This window comes from Mobula hypostoma, chromosome 28 (genome assembly GCF_963921235.1).
Source record: "Mobula hypostoma chromosome 28, sMobHyp1.1, whole genome shotgun sequence".
Lineage (NCBI taxonomy): Eukaryota > Metazoa > Chordata > Chondrichthyes > Myliobatiformes > Myliobatidae > Mobula > Mobula hypostoma.
In genome coordinates, this window is record NC_086124.1 from 2780894 (window position 1) to 2794160 (window position 13267).

The following is a 13267-nucleotide window of genomic DNA, read 5'->3' on the forward strand; positions in this document are numbered from 1 at the left end:
AGCTGGAAGCCAGTCCACATTGTAATTTTATGGAGCCTCAGCTGGTTTCCAGAAGCCAGAACCAAGCAGGCAATTTTATGAGTTTGAAATAAAAATTTATAACATAAGAAATGAATTATTGATGGTCTTTTTCACTTGAGTTCCCTTCCTGATATATAATATAGAACATTATTATGGCATGAATGTCGATTTCTCCTTGTGGTAAAATTTTTTCCTTCCCCAACCCTCTTCTATTCCCCAGTCTGGCCCCTTGCCTCTTCTCAATATCTCTGAGGGTCTACCTTGGTCCCAACATATCAATGCAGCTATAAAGAAAGTGAGACAGCAGCTATATTTCTTTGGGAGTTTGAGATTTGGTTTCTCACCTAAAAAGCCTCTACAGCTGTACTGTGGGGAGCATTCTGAAAGTCTGCATCACTGTGTTGGTATGGGGTGGGGTGGTAGTCTACTGCACAGGAGTGAAATAAGCTGCAGAAAGTTGTAAGCTTGGTCAACTCCATCATGGGGACTAGCCTCCGTAGTATACAGGACATCTTCAAGGAGCATTGCCTCAGAAAGGTAATGTCCATCATTAAGGACCCCATCACCCAGGACATGCCCTCTCCTCATTGCTACCATGAGGAAGGAGGTACAGAAGCCTGAAAACACACACTCAACAATTCAGAAACAGCTTCTTCCTCTCTGCCATCCGATTCCTAAGTGGACATTGAAACCAGAAACTCACATTTTTATTATTATTTCTGCGTTTGCACTATTTTTAATTTAATTACAGTAATTATATATATATATTTACTGTAATTCAATTATATTTTTTTCCTAATTTTATCATGTATTGCATTGTACTACTGCTGCTATGTTAACAAATTTTACAACATATGCTGTTGGTGTGAGATTCGATTCAGATCCTGGGCCCCCTCCTCCTTCCCTTTCTCCTCTGCTCCATTCTCCTCTCCTATCATATTCCTTCCTCTCCTGCCCTCTGCCTTTCAAAGTTCAAAGTGCATTTTCTTATCCAAGTACGTGTATTTTACACAGCCTCGAGATTTGTCTCCTTGCAGGCAACCACAGAACAGAGAAACCCATGAAGATAAACGGAGACTGTCAAACACCCGGTGTGCACAGAGAGAGAGAGAGAGAGAGAGAGAGAGAGAGAGAAGCAAACTGTGCAGACAATAAAAGCAGGCAAACACCATTCAGAACTGAAGTTCTCAACACCAGGCATCACTGCAGCCAATCCAGACGTCCACTAGTCGTAGGCCACAGCCTCAGCCTTGCACTGAGACGAGCAAAGCCCACGATGCAGTGAGCCAAACTCTTGCCTCTTGCCTCCAAACCCTGATGCCCCGACCATTTCAATCTGGCCTGGCGCTCCTACCCACTTGGCTTCACCTGTCACCTTTTATCTAGAGCCCTCCCTTTCCACTCCCCCCACCACTGACATCTTCCCCCTTCCTGCTCAGTCCCGAAGTAGAGTCTCAGCCTGAGGTATTGACTGTTTATTCATTTGCATGGCTGCTGCCTGACCTGCTGAGTTCCTCCAGCATTTTGTATGTGTTGTACAGTCACATTAATATTAGATAGGGCGGAGAATCACAACCTAATGAAAGGCTCAGGCAGTCTTAATCTTGAATTTCTTGTGTCCACCCGATTCTTTGCCTACGTAGTTTATGCTCAGAGCAGTGTGGAAATTACATTGGGTGGGTCCTCTTCCTAAATTCCATAAGGAGGTCTTTGTGGTAAAAAGAATATTTATCTAAAATGGAATTTACTTTTTCGCAAGGCCTTTGTCAAGGTTAAACATGAAAGAGAATTGTAGACTATAAAAGAACTGAAGAACTTCAAGTGGATCTTTACCAAGTGTTCCCTGTTTCACAATCCCATCTTCTGCTTAAATCCAGCCTGCCAAATAACATAACTTGCTCCTATGTCTTATCAAGATTCAAGATCCAAGAATGTTTAATCTCATTTCCAGTAAACAAGAGTAGGGAGAACGAAATAATTGTTTCTCTGGATCCGATGCAGCATAAAAAGAAACACAATAAGATAAAGAACATAATAATAATAAATAAATGCAATAAATATAAATACATGAGATAGCTTATGCACATAGATTGATTGTATGTCAGAGAGTCATAGAAAAGTACAGCACAGAACCAGGCCCTTTGGCTCATCTAGTCTGTGCTGAACATTGTAATCTGTTCACGCCCATCGGCCTGCACCGGGACCATAGCCCTCCATACCCCTCCTACAGAAACTTTTCTTTAACATTGAAATTGAGCTCGCATGCACCACTTACGCTGTCTGCTCGTACCACACCCCCGTGGCCCTCTGGGTGAAGATGTTCCCCCTCATGTTCCCCTTAAACATTTCACCTTTCACCCTTAAACCACGACCTCCAGTTGTAGTCCCATCCAACCTCAGTGAAGAAAAGTCTGATTGCATTTAGCCTATCTATTCCTCTCATAATTCTGTATTTCTCTATCAACTCTCCCCACAATCTCTACGTTCCAAACAATAAAGCCCTAACCTATTCAATCTTTCCTTATAACTCGGGCCCTCCAGACCCGGCAACATCCTTGTAAATTTTCTCCGTAGTCTTTCAACCATATTTACATCTTTCCCGTAGGTAGGTGACCAAAACTGCACACAATATTCCAAATTAGGTTTCACCAATGACTCATACAACTTCGACATAAGAACCCATCTCCTGTACTCAATGCTATGAATTATGAAGGCCAATGTGTCAAAAGCTTTCTTTACTCCCCTGTCAACCTCCGAAGCCATTTTCAATGAATTGTGGACCTGTGTTCCCAGATCCCTTTGTTCTACCACACTCTGCAGCTCCCTACCATTCACTGTGTAAGACCGCTCTTGGCAGTTCCTACCAAAGTACAACACCTCGCCCTTGTCCGCATTAAATTCCATCTAACACACATCAAAGTTGCTGGTGAACGCAGCAGGCCAGGCAGCATCTCTAGGAAGAGGTACAGTCGATGTTTCAGGCCGAGACCCTTCGTCAGGACTAACCAGCAACTTTGATGTGTGTTGCTTGAATTTCCAGCATCTGCAGAATTCCTGTTGTTTGCGTTTTTAAATTCCATCTGCCAGTTTTCAGCCCATTTTTCCAACCTTCACTGCCGAGCAGTGACTGAGGTAATCGGTTAGAGAGGTGGGGGGGGGTGTCTAACTAGAATGGTTGATCAGATTAACTGCCCTGGGAAACAAACGTTTAATATTGTTGAAGTTCTTTTAATAGCCAGAAGGGAGAGTGCACTGTGTCGCATGTGTTCTGTCTCTGTTTCTGAAGAAGCTACCAGGTGCTTCCAGCATTTTTCTTTGTTTGAGACCACATTACAAACCTTGGCCTCTGTGTTATATGAAGGGGTTTGAGACGATGACAGAGATCCCGAAAGTAAGACTGATTGCAGGCCTCAGAAAGGGTGAGGTGAGGGAACACACTCCAGTCCTCATCGAGGGATCAGATGGGAAAAGAGAGAGCAATTTCAAGTTCCTGGGTGTCAATATCTCTGAGGAGCTAACCTGGTCCCAACATGTTGATGCAGTAACAAAGAAGACATGACAGTGACTATATTTCATTCTGAGTTTGATGAGATTTGATATGTCACCAAAAACACTTGCAAATTTTTATAGATGTACCGTGGAGAGCATTCTGACTGGCTGCATCACTGTCTGGTGTGGGTCGGGGGGTTGCTACTGCACAGGATTGAAATAAGCTGTGGAGAGGTGTGAACTTAGTCAGCTCCATCATGGGCACCAGCCTCCCCAGCTTCCAGGACATCTTCAAGGAGCGATGCCTCAAAAAGGCAGCATCCATCATTAAGGACCTCCATCACCCAGGACATGCCTTGTTCTCATTGCTACCTTCAGGAAGCAGGTACAGGATCCTGAAGACACACACTCAGCGATTCAGGAACAGCTACTTCTCCTCTGCTGTCTGATTTCTGAACAGTCTATGAGTACTCATCATCATCATCATCATTATGGGCCGTGTCGTATGACGTGGGTGATCTTGGTCTCATGACCAAGATTGTTCTTGGCAATTTTTTCTACAGAAGTGGTTTGCCATTGCCTTCCTCTGGACAGTGATTTTACAAGATGGGTGACCCCACAGCCGTTATCAATACTCTTCAGAGATTGTCTGCCTGGTGTCAGTGGTCACATAACCAGGACTTGTGATGTGCACCGGCTGCTCGTACGACCATCTACCACCTGCTCCTATGGCTTCACGTGACCCTGATCGGGGGCTAAGCAGATGCTACACCTTGCCCACGGTGACCTGCAGGCCAGCGGAGGGAAGGAGCACCTTACAGCTCCTTTAGTGGAGACGTATCTCCAACCCATCACCCACCATGAACACTACCTCTCTATTCTTCTCTTTTTTTGCACTACTTATTCATTTAAAAAATATTTTTATTGCAACTTATAATAAACATTTTATGTAAGCACTATACTGCTGCCGCAAAGCAACACGTTTCATGGCGTACTCTTTGTCCGTGATAATAAACCTGATTCTGATTCTGATCCTAGACCAGACGGTTGTAAGAATGAATTTAAATGAGAACTGAGGGGAAACCCCTCTCTAAGAGAACAAGGAACTCACTACCTTGTAGTCTCTTCGAGCGATGCCTACCCTGAAGAAGTTCAAATCTTCTCTTCGATGGGAGTTCACTACTCCTCCTTGTGATCTCTGCTGCCCTTTGACTCTTTGACCATGGACGCACCTAGACCTGCTACCAAGGCCACGTATCCTCCCTGGGAACTTGTCTTCACCGCCCCCTCCTCCTTCCCTTTCTCCAATGGTCCACTCTCCTCTCCTATCAGATTCCTTCTTCTCCATCCCTTTACCTTTCCCAACCACCTGGCTTCACCCATCACCCATCACCTTCCAACTATCCTCCTCCCCTTCCTCCCACCTTTTCATTCTGACGCCTTCCCCTTTCCGTTCCAGTCCTGAAAAAGGGTTTCGGCTTGAAATGGCAAGTGTTTGTTCATTTCCATAGATGCTGCCTGATCTATTGCGTTCCTCTGGTATTTAGTGTGCATTGCTTTGGATTTCCAGCATCTGCAGAATTTCTCGTGTTTATGATTTTATTTCAGATCCTGGGTGGTGTTGGTGTCCGAGAACCTCATCGTAGGGTTTGGAATCTTGTGTGCCTCAATGACCCAGAGAGCTACGTTGTCTGGAGTCAGGGCTTCATGCTTTGGCTCTTGGTAGGGTCACCCATGCCAAACAGGTCAAAGGGTAGAGGACAGACTAATAGTGGTCCACTACCCCTCCAGGTTTGGGAGTTCAGCTCAGGGCTAACAACCCTGACTGGCAAAACAAAACTGTTATGGAAACAACAATGAAGAATCCTTCTACATCTGAGTGTGACGGTATTCCTGAGTCTCCACCCGGGACTTGCACGACCGAGAGGAAGCTACTGACACGATGAAGGAAGCCCTGAACACCGCCAGAAATGGAGGACCTTCATTGCTGCCCTAAATACCAGTGGCATAACGGGCAGAAGAAGATGAAGGCTGGTGTAGGCGAGTACAGCGTTTATGGGCCATCTCTGAAGTCAATTACTTTGAAAATATGACTGTAAATGAGGGGATGCAAATCTATCAATGGGACTGAGTTGACGGGATGAATGGGCTGTCGGTGACAACACAGAGTGGCCTGGAACAGTGAATTCGGGGGACCTACTGCTTGAATTTACCTGATGTGAAGCCTCCCCCAGGAGATGAACATCTGTGAGGAAGTTGGTTGTTGCTGGTACAGTGCTGGTCTCCTGGGTTTAATGATGAGTCTCACCCCACCAATCCTTTGCTCACTTAGACCACACCAACCCCAGAATTAACATACAGTGCTTGAATGCTTACAAATATCTCTAACTTACTTAAGGCACATTCAATGCTAATTTAACAGTATCATTAAATATGTAATCTTTAGTCGGAAAAAAACTTTCTCTTTCAACTCAGAAACTCAAGAGATTCTGCAGAGGCTGGAAATCTAGAGCAACACGCACAAAACGCTGGAGGAACTCAGCAGGCCAGGCAGCATCTCTGGAGGGGAACAAGCAGTCAGCATTTCAGGCCGAGACCCTTCCTCGGCACTGGGAAGGAAGGGGGAAGAAGCCCGAATGAGAACATCGGGTGGGGGCGGGAGAGGGGGAGGTGTACCAGTTGGCAGGTGCTAGGTGAGGCCAGGTGAAGGGGAAGGTGAGTGTGTGGAAGTGGGGAGAGGGGATGAAGTGAGGAGCTGGACGCTGAGAGGTGGAAAAGGCAAAGGGCTGAGGTAAAAGGAATCTGATAGGAGAGGAGAGTGGACCACGGGAGATAGGGTCATGGCACCAGAGGAATGTAAAGGGCAGATGAGGAGAAGAGTAGGGCTGATAGAGGAGCCGAATGGGGAATAGAGAAAGAGAGAAGGGGAGAGGTGGAGAAATCTATGTTCATGCCATCAGTTCGCAGGCTACCCAGATGGAATCTGAGATGTTGCAGAACTCTCCGCCGTCTCTGGTGGTCACGTTGACATACCAAGCCGTTATGCATCCAGACAGATTCGTTTCTATGGTGCGTCAATAAAAGTAATAAAGAGTCGGTGGGGGCCTGCCGGATTTCTTTAGCCTCCTGAGGAAGCAGAGGCATTGGTGAGCTTTCTTGGCCGTGACATCAACGTGGTTGACCGGCTCAGGTTTTTGGTGGTGTTCACACTGAGGAACGTGAAGCTCTCAACCCTGTCAACCTCAACACCTGCTATTTAGAGTCATAGAAAACTACAGCACAGAAACAGGCCTTTCGGCCCGTCGAGTCCATGCCAAACCATGTGTACAAGGTGATAAGGTCAAGTGGATAACCAGAGACTTTTTCCCAGGGTGGAAGTGGCTAATGCGAGAGGCCATTATTTCAAAGTGATTGGAAGAAAGTTTGTGGGGGGGGGTGCACGGGAATGTCAGAGTTAAGATTTTTCCACGGGGGGTGGTAGATACATGGAATGTGATGCCAGGGGTGGTGCTAGAGGCACATACCCTTAGGGATATTTAAGAATCGCTTAGAAAGGCACATGGATGATAGGAGAAGGTGGCCTATGTCAGAGTGAAGGGTTAGATTGATCTCAGAATAGGTTCAAATGTCGGCACAACGTTGTGGACAAGTACAATCATAGAAAAGTACTGTACAGAAACAGTCCTTTCAGCCCATCTAGTTCGTACTAAGCCATTTAAACTGCCTACTCCTATTGACCTGCACCGGAACCATGACTCTCCATACACCTACCATCCCTGTACCCATCCAAACTGTTAAAATCGAGCTCGCATGCACCACCTGTGCTGATAGCTCGTTCCACACTCTCACGACTCTCTGATTGAAGAAGTTTCCCCTCATGTTCCCCTTAAACTTGTCACCTTTCACCCTTAACCCATGACCTCTGGTTGTGGTCCCACCGAACCTTAGTGGAAAAAGCCAGTTTGCATTTACCCCTCATAATTTTGTATACCTCTATCAAATCTCCTCTCTATCTTCAACATTCCAAGGCATGAAGTCCTAACCTTTTCAATCTTTCCATATAACTCAGGTCCTTCAGTCCCAACAACATCCTTGTAAAGAATACTATGCTGTGGTTCTTTTCCCCACTCTGACGTTTTACTTCTTCTCACCTGCCTATTACTTCCCCCTGGGTCTCCTCCTTCCCTCTCTCCTATTGTCCTTTCCTATCAAATTCTTTCTTCTCCAGCCCTTTACTTTTTCCACCCACCTGGCACCTTCCAGCTAGCCTCCTTCCCTTCTCCCCACCTTTTAATTCCAGCATCTGCCCCCTTCCCTCTCGGTCCTGAAGAAGGGTCTCAGCCCGAAATGTCGACTGTTTACTCCTTTCCATTGACGCTGCCCGACCTGCTGAGTTCCTCCAGCACTTTGTGTGTGTATGTTGTGTTGCTGTACGTTCTGTGATCTGTGTTCTGTATTCTGCTGCAGGGTAACGTAACTGGTGGAAATGTACATAATTCACAGCCTCCAACATTGAGTTGGGGTTTTCACTTTAAGAGGCTGGTCTGACGTGATGACATAATTATGTAAGCGACTTTTACCATGCTAGGTAAATTAGTTGCTACATTTTTTCTTGAACATGCCTCTGCTGTTTTATTTGTGAAAATCTATGCTGGTGTCCAAACCTTCCAGGGAGCATCTTTTGTTTTGCCGCTCGAATGATCTGTTCCTTTAAAGACCACCCTTGATTGAGTGTACAACTGAATAACTTTGGCAGCTCCCAAATTGTTGAGATCAACTCTAGTTCAGTGCGGTGCTGCATGAAGTAAGCCAGGCTGTCTTTAAATCAATAATGATCCTGGGTTTATTCTCTCCTTCGTTTACACTGGCTGCTTGCTTCAGTTCTGGAGTGTGTTATATTTCACTGAGTCATGAATGGATCACCTGTGACACTGCTCACAAAGAGATTAAGATCAGATGAAGTTTTATTTGTCACATGCATGTCGAAATATCCAGGCACAAAGCGAAATGTGTAGTTTGCTCTAACGACCAATGCAGTCCAGGGATTGTGCTGGAGGCAACCCACAAGTGTCGCCTCACTGTTGTTGCCAAAAATAGCATGCTCACAATTTACTAACTGTAAGCCGTACGTCTTTGGAATGTGTGAGGAATCCCATGCGATCAAGGAGAGAACTTTCTGAGCTGCATGTCCTCTGGTGTTTGATATTTCTACACTGGGGTAAAGATTCTGATTGTCTACCCTGTCTATTCTTCTCATAGTTTTAAAATCCTCTATCAGGTCTCACCTCAGCCTCTGACACTTTAGAGAGCTACCCAAGTTTGTCCAACCTTTTCTTATAGTTCGCATTCTTGCTTGCTTTTTATTGTTTGCACAATTTGTTTTCTTCTTTCTCTCTGTCTCTCTGTCTGTCTGTCTTTCTCTGTCTGTCTTTCTCTCTCTGTCTGTCTCTGTCTCTCTCTCTCTGGCTCTCTCTTTGTCTCCCTCTCTGTCTCTCTCTCTCTCTCTGTCTCTGTCTTTCTCTCTCTCTGTCTCTGTCTGTCTGTCTCTCTATCTGTCTCTATCCCTGACTCTCTGACTCTCTCTATCTCTGACTCTCTGTCTCTGTCTGTCTCTCTCTCTGTCTCTCTCTCTCTCTCTGTCTCCGTCTCTCTCTCTATCTGTCTCTGACTCTCTCTCTGACACTCTCTCTCTCCGTGTCTCTCTCTCTGACTCTCTCTCTCTCTCTCTCTCTCTCTCTCTGTCTGCACATTGGGCATTTGTTGGTTTATTTTTTGTTTTGTGGCGGTCTGTAAGGAGACGAATCTCAAGGTTGTACATTGTGTACATGGTTTGATTGTAAAAGTACCTTGAACTTTGAATTCCAATCCAGCCAGTGTCTTGGTAGACCTCTTCACAGTCTTCACGTACTTGTTTTAATGGGGTGACCAGAAGTATTCGCAATACTCCGTGCAGTTGATAAGAGAACCACCTGAGGTTCTGCAAATGCTGGAAATCCAGAGCAACACACACAAAATGCAAGAACAAATGCCAGGTCAGGCAGCATCTATGGACTGCGTGGGTTTCCTCCGGGTGCTCTGGTTTCCTCCCGTGGTCCAAAGCTGTACAGGTTGGTAGGTAATTGACCATAGTAATTTGTCCTGTGATTAGGCCCGGGTTAAATTGGGAGTTGCTGGCCAGCACGGCTGGAAAGACCTGAAGGGCCAGTTTGGGCTGTATGCTAATCAATCAGTGAATATGGGGAGGAATAAACAACTGATGGTTCAGGCCAAGACCCTTCATCAGGACTGTCGACATTTTGGGCCAAGACCTGATGAAGGGTCTCAGCCCAAGTGTTGACAGTGTATTCCTCGCCATAGATTCTGCCTGACCTGCTGAGTTCCTCCTGCATTTTGTGAGCAGTCTGAAAGAGTTAAGTGTCTCAGGTTGATTATTTATGAGAAATGTGAAAACCTGATGATCAAATGTGACGAAAAATGCAGCAATTGGAATGAATGTTATTAGACAGGAAATACTTGTGTTAGATCAACGCCCTAGAGTTTCATTATAACAGGCGTATTGTCAACAAACAACAATATGAACTTGCCTAATTATTGTGGTCATTCAGAAATAGAAAGGTCAAGCTACACATCATGAATTGGTTGTCTGGAATGTATTATGGAAGCTGACACCATAACACCATGGAGTCTGCTCTGCCATTTCATCATGGCTGATCCATTTCCCTCTCAGCCCCAGTCTCCTGCCTTCTCCCCGTATCCCTTTATGCCCTGACTGATCAACTATCAATCAATCTCTGCCTTAAATATACCCAATAAATTTGTATCCACTACCACTTGTGGCAATGAATTCCACAGATTTTCCACTTTCTGGCTAAAGAAATTCCTTCTCATCTCTGTTCTAAATGGACTTAAATGTCCCCTGGTCTTGGACTCACCCACCATAGGTAACATCCTCTCCAAACCTACCCTCCCGAGACATTTCAACATTCGATAAGTGTCAATGAGATTCCCCCCTCATTCTTCCAAATTCCAGTGAGTTCAAGGCTAGAGCCATCAAACGCTCCTCATATGACAAACCTTTCAATCCCAGAATCATTTTCGTGAACCTCCTTTGAACCCTCGCCAATGTAAGAAAATCGATAAGGGGTCCAAAACTGTTCACAATAATCCAAGTGAGGCCTCACCAGTGCCTTATAAAGCCTCAACATCTTTTATATTCTAGTCCTCTCAAAATGAGTGCTAACATTGAATTTGCCTTCCTCACCGTAGACTCGCCCGACAAATTAATCTTTAGGGAATCCTTCATGAGGGCTCTCAAGTACCTCTCCCCTTCATGTTTTTGAGTTTTCACTCCATTTAGAAAATAGACACCGTATTCCATCTGCCACTTCTTTGCCCATTCTCCTAAATTGTCTTAGTCATAGTCATAGTCATACTTTATTAATCCCGGGGAAAATTGGTTTTCATTACAGTTGCACCATAAATAATTAAATAGTAATAAAACCAGAAATAATTAAATAGTTGTTGTTGTTTGTTGTTCGTCCTTCGTAGTCGAAGATGACCATGGCTTCAAAGTCAAATGGGAGATTGGTGGCTGTGGGTCCGGAGGTGACTCATGAGGCCAATCCGGGCCCTGAAGGCTCGCCCACATGTGGGACACAAGTGGGTGGGTGCTGTCGTGGCAGTGGATGCTGCTCGGGCCTTGCGCACAGCACGCTTTCGTTGCGCCTCGATGATGCGCCTGACTTCAGCTGCACGGGCTCCTGTGGTGATCTTGCTGCGCCAAGCTGGACGGTCGAGGGCAAGCGTCTCCCACGTGTTGATGTCGACACCCAGGCCTTTGAGAGACGCTTTGAGGCAGTCTTTGTAACGTTTCTTCTGCCCCCCGACTGAGCGCTTGCCCTGACACAGTTCTCCGTACAGCAGCTGCTCAGGCAGTCGGCTGTCTGGCATTCTGACCACATGTTCAGCCCACTTGGCTTGGGCTTTCAGCAGGAGGGTGTAGACGCTGCAGAGCCCAGCTCGTTCCAGGATTTCCGTGTCGGGGACTTTGTCCTGCCACCTGATGTGGAGGAGTCTGCGGAGACAGAATTAAATAGTAATATGTAAATTATGCCAGGGAATAAGTCCAGGACCAGCCTATTGGCTCAGGGTGTCTGACCCTCCAAGGGAGGGGTTGTAAAGTTTGATGGCCACAGGCAGGAATGACTTCCTATGACGCTCTGAGCTGCATCTCGGTCTTAAGTCCTTCTGTAGCCTCTCTACTTTCTCAACACTACCTGCCCCTCCATCATCTGCAAACTTGGCTACAAAGCCATCAATTCCTTCATCCAAGTCTACTACTGCTGCTACTACTTGAGGCACCATCCAAATCATTGACGTATAATGTCAAGAGACGCATTTAGACAGCTGCATGAACAGGCAGGGAATGGTGGGATATGCACCGTGTGCAGGCAGGTGGGGTTAATTTGGATATATACTCAAACATCGTGCACCAAAGAGGCTGCTCCTGAGATGTTCTGATCTATATTAATCGACCAATTAATCTGGAAAATGTTTTACAGGTATCTGTGTATCTGTTCATCTCCATTAGTTTGGTAAAACTTGGCAAGAGAACTTTTGAAGTTTACGCGTTAATTGTTTTTTAAATTTGTGTTTCAGGTTTCCTCGTCTGATCAGAAGCCCTCAGGAGCAGTTGATCTGAATGCCAGTGGACATTTGGTAGGACAAATCAAAGAATTCCTCTCTGCTTCCAGAAAGTGTTTTTTGTTCATGAAACGTGTGACCAGCCTTTGCAAACGTCCAGCATCCTTGGCAGTTCAGCAGAGCGTTATATTGTGAGCCAGACATTATCAATAGAAGGTGGAGATTGTGTAAGGTTATAGATGAGTACTCTCTGTGGTTCATGGTGGTGGAAGTGTCTGGTTACTTAGAGCCTTACGCTGGGAGATTTTCTGCTGGCTCAAACCGGAAGAATGTGTTTTGTCTGTCAGGTGCCTTGCAGGCGTGTTGTGTGTGCTCCCTGTCACACTTTGGCACAGAGCACGTGCCAAACATTACTAATTTGTGTGAAGCAGATTGAACAGAAACGCCGTCTGTGATGCTGCGGAACAACTTGCTGGGCACATCGAGTGTGAAGGGTGATAAAGTACGTCACCGCCTGAGATTAAGGTTGATGTTGGCTTCGTAACATCACTCCTGCCGCTGGTCACGTCAGCCCCCCAGCCAAGCCTGAGCTAACTCCAGATCTTACATCTCCAACTTGTTCCTGTTCTACTTCTCTGATCGTATTTTAACTTGAGCAAGTAAATAAATTTGAGGAAGGGAAAAGACATTCAAGTCCAAAGTAAATTTATTATCAAAGTAGGTACATATATGTCACCATGTACAACCCTGAGATTCATTTTCTTGCAGGCATCCACAGTAAAAACAAAGAAATATTTATAGGCACCCGTTCGTCTCATGAGACAATGGATTTGCACCTTGGAAGGTTTCCAGGGCTCAGGCCTGGGCAAGGTTGTATGGAAGACCAGCAGTTACCTATGCTGCAAGTCTCCCCTTTCCATGCCACCGATGTTGTCCAAGGGAAGGGCATTAGGACCCATACAGCTTGGCACCGGTGTCGTCGCAGAGCAATGTGTGGTTAAGTGCCTTGCTCAAGGACACAACACGCTGCCTCAGCCAAGGCTCAAACTAGCGACCTTCAGATCCACTAGGCGAATGCGTTATCCACTTGGCCACGCGCCAACACAAATATAGT

The 13267-nt window shown here is 45.7% G+C and overlaps 1 protein-coding gene across 5 annotated transcripts in view; it reads left to right on the plus strand.

Moving 5' to 3' along the window:
* Positions 1 to 13267, plus strand: part of LOC134339015 (tyrosine-protein kinase Fyn-like) — a 299324-nt gene that overhangs the window by 126178 nt on the left and 159879 nt on the right. For all 5 annotated transcript variants that reach the window (XM_063035252.1, XM_063035255.1, XM_063035251.1 and 2 more), the window contains one exon: positions 12169 to 12228. The gene's annotated coding sequence lies outside the window, so the exon portion shown is untranslated. The remainder of the gene's footprint in view (positions 1 to 12168; positions 12229 to 13267) is intronic.